This window comes from Triticum dicoccoides, chromosome 2A, assembly GCF_002162155.2.
Source record: "Triticum dicoccoides isolate Atlit2015 ecotype Zavitan chromosome 2A, WEW_v2.0, whole genome shotgun sequence".
Classification (NCBI taxonomy): domain Eukaryota; kingdom Viridiplantae; phylum Streptophyta; class Magnoliopsida; order Poales; family Poaceae; genus Triticum; species Triticum dicoccoides.
Window position 1 is genome coordinate 464,025,596 of NC_041382.1, and position 8,081 is coordinate 464,033,676.

Here is an 8,081-nt window from a genome sequence, read left to right on the forward strand (position 1 = left end):
GTCTTCTAAACTGATTTATCTTCAAAATCTTCTGAGAATGCATATGACTTCTTCCCCTTCCCTCGCATCTCTAATGTTGTCACATGTACATGTCCGTGGGAGAATCCCTTGGTTCTCATAGTCTGCATTCATTTGTAGAGTTCTTACAGCATCACATCAATTCTCCCAAAACTAGTTCTTGTCTAACCAGCAGAAGGAAGCCTTTGCATATTCTGAAGCCTTTCGGTCTGAACTTCATGGCAACAGAAAAATCAGTTAGAAAGGGCGGCAGACAGCACCGTGAAAACACTGCTAAGGACCTGCCACCGGATCTCTATGAGTTATACAAGTCAGATCCAGAAGAGACCTACAAGAACCGAATCCAATGGATTCGAAGACACTGGGCAGAGGAATGGTTCAAGTATAGATTTGTCACTGACGAATATGCTGAAAAGAATGCCATCAAGGGCCCCTGGGGAGATATTATATACAAAGGTCTTCAGCCCAAGTCGAAGTCCGAAGCTATTGCTCAAGGCTTCTACCCCTACATGATTCGTGGACCTCAACCTGCTAATGCCGACCCATCTTCTCTATTATGATGCCTGCTCCCGGACCTCAATTTGACTATCATGTGGAGCACAGGTCTCAGGTCCAGAAGCCAAAGCCTAGGCTGCCAAGGTTTCCAGGTACTGCAACTTCACTAGGATCTTTCAATGCCAATGGCTTCATAGCACACAACACCTTCTTTGATAGTGCCAAGAACCCCTACTCCAAGCCAAGAATTTCATCTGATCGATTCTGGAGCTACCATCAGCGCAGTTACTATTCCTGTGTACTCTATGATCAAGGGCGCATCTTTCCCCATATGTGTCTCGATAGTGAAGCCATTGCTGGACTGCCCTTCTTGAAAGAGGCACTTGACTGTTTCCGTGATGCTAGTCTTCTGAACTTTGTGACTGCCAAAGAACATTGGAATGAAGAGCTTCTGCTACAATTTTATGCTACCCTCCACATTCGCGGCTACAACAGGGATCCGAAGACTTGGATCCTCGAGTGGATGACAGGTGATGTGCACCATGAAGCTAAATCCCAAGACATCATTGAGCTTACTACCCTGCCCACTCCTGGTGAACACTATGAACCAGGTTGTCAGCTACACCAGAATGCATTGGAAAGCATCTTCCAGAAGCCAGAGCCAAATATGAGCCAAATGCTGAGCATGATGAAGCCACTGCCACAAGACGCCGACTATCCTAAGGAGTTCTTTGTTGAAGACCTAGAGTATCTGCCCCGCACTATCTATCATATTATCAGGCGAACTCTCTGGCCGGTCAAAGGACATTCTCCTACAGCGAAGCTTGAAGGAGCCATGAAGACATTAGTTTTCTATATCTTCAATGGCATCAGCTTCAATGCTCAAGACTTCTTCATCAGGCAATTGGCTGCATCTGGCTCCGATATCTTCGGTCTGAAATTCTATGCTCCATGGGTAATGCGCCTCATCAAGCTTCACTCTGCTATCAACTATTAGCCGTCTGCGCGCAATCACCTTATATTCTTGCCAGAGGTTGATCTATCTGTCGAAGCCATTTACCCAGAGCCTGGAAAGGAGCCAATTTATCTTCACAATGTCGATCATCAAAGCTTCACCCAGCCCATTGAAGGAGTTCAGGCCGTTTCTCGTGTTTATCCCTTGGCTGGCAATACACGTGCCCCTCGCACCCAAACTGAAGCCACTGCAAGTACCATCGCCCAAAGGCCTTGGAAGCAATCTCGTGTTCTCAATGACCGAGAGCTTCTCATCGCACTACATCAGAAACAGGATAAGCATCATGATTGGCTTAAGCGTCAGATGCAAAGCCTCTTGGTGGACGTAAATCGCATTCGAAATCTTGCCACCAAGAATGCCTTTGTTACACATGAAACCTGTCGGAGGTCTTGGAAGAGTTTGACGTTACTCAGTGCTGAAGCTGATCTTCAAGACGATGGCTTCACAGAGAGATTCAAGTTTGACTCAACTCCTCCGAGGAATGCTCACTTGCGTCGAACTCCCTCACTTGAAGACTCTGACTATTCATCCTCAGCTGCAACAGTTAATGCCAGAGTCATAGATGATCAAGATGATGCTACCTCACCTCCTCCAACTTCGGCGCGTATCAACACTGCACCAAGTTCGTCTGCACCACCGAACCTCAACGACGACCCTGCTTCATCGCCTACTCCACATGGGAACGAGTAGCGCGCTCTATGTCTTCAAACCTTTTTGGTCATTACTGACAAAAGGGGAAGAAGCATATGAGTTGATAGTCTTCAAGCGGGTCCATATGGGTGGTTGCTATACTTTTGCTACATTTGCCAAGTGCTTACAACTCTCGCTTTTGATACATTTGGTTCGTTTTGAGTTGTAACACTTAAACTTGATGGTCATCTGCTACCTTTTCGACACCTATGCGATGCGATGATAAATTTCGCATGTGCGATGATAAATTCCACACGAAGTCATTTTGTAGACGTCCATTTTTCTTTATGCATGTCATTATCTCCGCAAGTACAACCTGCCATGTGCATTTGCATTCAAAATCAAATACTTATATGCACATCTTAAGGGGGAGCATTTCTGGTACTTACGAAGACAACACCTAAATCCTATACAATTTCACATACTCTTATCCCTGTTGAAAACTTTAACCAGTTTGTCATCAATCACCAAAAAGGGGGAGATTGTAAGTGCATCTAGTGCCACCCCTAGTTGGTTTTGGAGTACTGACGACAAACCTGGTTGAGGGACTAATGTGTTTGTGAGAATTGCAGGATAACACAGGTAGTAGTCCCTCATTGATTCGATTTACCTACCGGAGATGACCCCTAAAAATGTATGAAGACATTAAAGACAAAGGTGGTATGTGAAGATATTCACATTAAAGACTATGACAAGAGAAGACATCGCGTGAAGACTATGGAGCGCGAAGACTTAGTTGTTTTGTTGTTTCCTTTTCTTCTTTGTTGAGTCGTAGGAACCACCACACTGTTAAGTGGGGTCCCAGTGAACAAAGTCAGAGTGACTGAAGTGATGCTTAACCACAATCCTATGTCTTCAAGCGAAGACAATGAGAGCAAATCTTATCCAGAGCTGGATGAGTCAGCTTTACTTGTAGCCCAAGTAAAGTTGTCGCGTGTGTTTGAAATCTGACCGTTGGAACACGTGTTAGTTCCTTAGTGACCCAAGGTCATTTCTGACAAATCAGGTCGGGTTTCCTAGTGGCTATAAATAGCCCACCCTCTACACCATAAATTGGTGGCTGCTCGAAGTTAGTGCACGACTTTTGTTGTTTGGGATCAACCCACCTCGAAGCCTTTGAGAGAGAAATCCTTGTGAGGACAAAGCCCTAAACACCCAGAGCCAAAGAGTGTTAGGCATCACTGAAGTCTTTCTGTCTGTGTGATCTGAAGACTTGTTACACTTGAGGACTGTGAATCCTCCAGCCGGTTAGGCGTCGCGTTCTGAGCATCCAAGAGTCATTGTGGATCGCCGGTGAATGAAGTCTGTGAAGGTTTGGAAGTCTACCTTGAAGACTTACCAGAGTGATTGGGCGAGGACTGGGTGTCCTTAGCTCAAGGGGAATAAGGTGAAGACACGGTCTTCTAAGTTAAATCTCAGCCTCTCTAACCAGACGTACAGTTGTCACAGCAACTGGAACTGGTCCAACAAATAATTGTCTTCAACAAGCCACTAGTTCTATCCTTCCCATCCTTTTATTTACAATTGGTCCTTGTGAATTCATTGCCTGTTTGCATTGTCCATTTGTCTTCACTGTGTGACTGTTTGTTCAGTTTGGTTTCATACTATCTTCCATCCTGATCCGTACTGCCTAGCTGCTATTAGTCTTCATGCTCTCACTTCATTGAATACTTGACTATGACTTGTCTAGTGTAGTCTACCTTCCGCTGCGTGGTTATAGGTTCATTTCCATCGTTTGTCTTCGAAACTCCCATGTTGGGAAGACTTTCATAAAAATCGCCTATTCACCCCCCTCTAGTCGATAACTAGCACTTTCATTCTCTCAAACCAGAGAGAAGTTCAAACTGATAACAACCGGAAGTTTAGTACTACATGGTGTGTATTTCATATAAGAAAAATACAATAAAGTGAAATGGAGTGAAGTTCAAATAGACATGCCCAAGAAGTTCAACTACTTTACATAGTGCAAAAAACAACACGTCAAAAACAGAGTGAGGTTCAAACAAACATGCCCGATAAGTTCAACTACTTCACGTAGTGCGTTGCCATTCGCAATGAAGGCAGAAATCATGATCTCGTCATTTCTCTAATTTACTTCAAAATGATAGGAATATCATTTGTGTAAATTCAAGTCCTCGGTCGGAGAAAGTTAAAAAAATATTGTGAGACAGGTTTGTACAAAAAGAATATCATTTGTGTAACACTGATGAAATGGATGAGAAAATTACAAACGAAAATACGCCATAGAAGTTCAACGTGAAAACAACACGAAGTTCGACTACTATAGTGAATGAATTTGAGATGAAAAACTTTTAAAATTGTCATGAATATGAAAAATGATCAATACGGGAAAGTTGTGTGTTTACAGCAGCTTTCCATCGGTATATCACTTGCTCAATTCCGGCGAGTGGATGGAGAGCTACAAGCAGTAGATGGAGATCTACGAGCAAAAAAAAGCACGTGAAAAACAGAGTGAAGTTCAAGTAGACATGTCGAGAAGTTCAGGTTTAAGAATCTGTTTTGCGATAAAGGCAGAACGAATGAACCCGCCATTTTCAAAATTACTTGAAAACGGCTAGGAATCATAGGAAACCATCAACATGAAAAAGTTTCGCATTTTCCTTAGCTTTTCAACGGTATATTATTTGCCCCATTTCGATAAAGTTTGTAGAAATTACAACGAAAATACGTTTTTAGCCTTTTTAAAATTGACTTAAAACAGTAAGGAATTGGAAGAAACAATATATACCAAAAAGTTTTGCATTTCCTCAACCTTTCCAACACCGTATCATTTGCTGCATTCGAACGTACGGTTAAAAAATAGATCGAAAATACGAACTCAGTGGAACTTGTACCGTTTTCTAGATTGCTCTTAAACCGTTCAAAATTAGAAAAAACTTTCTACATGAAAAAGTAGCGCATTTTCATAAGCTTTCCAACGCATATCATTTGCCTCAATTGGATTAGTCGTTTAGAAATGACATCAAAAATACGAACTCGGCTGTTCGGTTTGCGATATTTTACGATTTTCCAAATTACTCTTTAACCGTAGGGAATTAGAGAAAACTTTCAACATGTGGAAGGAGCGGTTTTGCAGCAGCTTTTGAACGACATATTATTTGCCTCATTTTGATAAACGGTTTAGAAATGCGATCGAAAATACGATTCACGTTTTTTGTATGAAGAAAAAACAGTTTTCAAAATTGCTCTTAAACCTCTTACATTTTGCCAAAAATTGAACTTGGGTTATGATACTAGTGTCCATAGCTTTCCAACGGTATATTGCAAGCCCCATTTGGGCAATGTTGGTGGAAGTTCAACCTAGCACTAGGAGAAGTTCAGGTCGAACAACTCAAGCAGTAAAATTGCAAAAAACGCAATTTCATCACGACCTGAGAGCAAAATCCGCCAATGAGCGAGATTCCTACTTAAAACCGGTATTTAGTTGCTAAAAGACGTTTCTAGATTACACTAACATCATATAGAACATGACTAACAAGAATAATTCGCGGGGGATGCCACGGTTGCGAAGATAGCCCGAAGGTCGGGTTTGTACAGAGGGAAGTTCACGCGCGTTACTCAGGCAGTTCAGGTTGTGATCAGAATATTATTCTGATCCCGTGATCAGAATAGTGTTTGTGTGTGTGTGTGTTGTTATGTATGCAATCCCATCGCACAACACACATGTCTTATTAGCAACAATCGTCTGCGTTATTACCGGTCTTCGCACACATTTCTGATTACACACCTGTTTGCCTCATATCACACACATCTTGTTATATTGAACCGTTTATGTTCTCTTGTCTCAACGCAAACAGTTTATCCGAGTGAACCGCATGCCGTATATCGCACCGAGCTTGATCTGGCTGACTCTTTTGTCTTGCCTAATCACAAACGGTTTATTCGAGTGAATCGTATGCTGTATATCGCACGCACCTTCATCTGGATGCCCGTTGCTTTTGTTCTTCCTCATCGCAAACAGTTAGTTGAACTGAACCGTATGCCATGCATCGCACACGCAACTAAAATCTGAATCGTGTTTGATGCATCCTTCATCGCAAATGTTTTGCACCTTTTTTGACGGTTTTTACACCATCGTTTGGGATTATTGCATCGCACACAGTTTCGTCGAAGGGTCCCTGATCGTAGTGTCGCGTTCGTAGCATCCTGCAGTAGTGCTTGATGACTTCTGGGATAGTGAAAAGGACTGGCATGGAAAATTATTGATGAGCTCAGTTTACAAGATGGTTGTTAAGACGAAGATACAAAGGGAGAATTGGTTGTAAAATGTTGAAGGCCCCTCTGACACAGGAGCTGATAAGTCATCGACGTCCTTGTGGAACATTAGAGTGCCTTCAAAACTGGAAAACTTCTTGTGGAGATTGGCCAGGACTCGCTACAATCCGCTAACGTTTTGCACCATTGTAACATGTCCACAACATGTGGGCGTTCTTTATGTGCACCTGAGGATAATTGGATGCATGCCTTGATCGAGTATGAGAGGTGTGGTGTGTCTGGTCACTCTCATCTAAAGATATGGTGGAACATATGTGTGCTAACCAAGAGATGAATGCAAAATAGTGGTTGTCTATGATGCATGAGACTCTTACACATGTGGAGTTTACAATTTTGGTGGTGACAATGTGGGCGATTTGGTGAGTCAGGAGAAAGGCTATTCATGAGGACATATTCCAAAGTCCCTTGTCAACCCAGTTTTTTCATTTCATCATTCACTGTTGACATCCAAATTTTGGCGAAACTTATACGGGGTTCGAGTCGAAGCGCAATAGTTAAACCTTCTTCATGGTTAGGTATACCAGTGGAACACATGAAAATTAACACAGATGCTTCTGTCATTAGGAACGAATGTTATGGAGTAGTGGCTGTTGTGTGACGAGACTATGGGGTAGTTCCTGGGTGCGTCGTCCACCACCTTTCGAAATATTTCGAACACTGTTACACTTGAAGCTTTGGCACTTAGAGAGGCATTGGAGATTGCAGACAATCTTTATCTGCAAAAGATACGTGTGGCTTTAGATTGCAAGACAGTGGTGGACGATATTAAGCAGGGATCTTCAACGACACTTGGATCTATCATACATGAAAGAATAGAACATTCTACTACTTTACTGCTTGTAACATAGTTCATCGGTTTAGGAACTCGAATATCTAGGCTCAAAATCTCTCTAAGCATGCTTTATCACTTGGGTTTGCTCACCATGTGTGGTTGGATCTACTTGGTGATCTATTTTTGTATACCTGTAAACATTTTCATGAATAACACTTCGCAATAATGTCTCAAAAGAAGTTATCCAGTATACTAATCCAACGCTATTTAGCTTGACATATCCAAATTTCGGTTGAAGATTTGATATATTATAAAAACTCCCTGAAACTTTCAGTAAGCACTACATGTTTCTAGTAGTAAGCCTATTTGGACAACACTATGAGGAGATAATGGCTATTAAGCTAGACATATATCCAATTTTGTGTTCAAAATTTTATAGCTATGAAAAACATCCCCAAAACATCACTAAATACTACTCCCTCTGTAAACTAATATAAGATTTTTCACTTATTTGGACGATAATATTGGGAGTAATGGCTATTTTGCTAGATAATCCAAATTTTGATTCAAAATTTGATATTTAAAAAGAAAAATTTACATTTATGCCCCTAATTTGCACCCACTCTCATATTTACCCCTAACTTTTTGATGTGCTCAAATTTTCCCCTAAAATGCATTTCACGTCACGAGAATGGCCTTCCAACTATTCAAAGTTGCTTGATCGAAACTTTGAAAATCAATAGCAAATTCATATGAACTTAGGAGGATACAAATAAGATATCAAAATGTTCATAA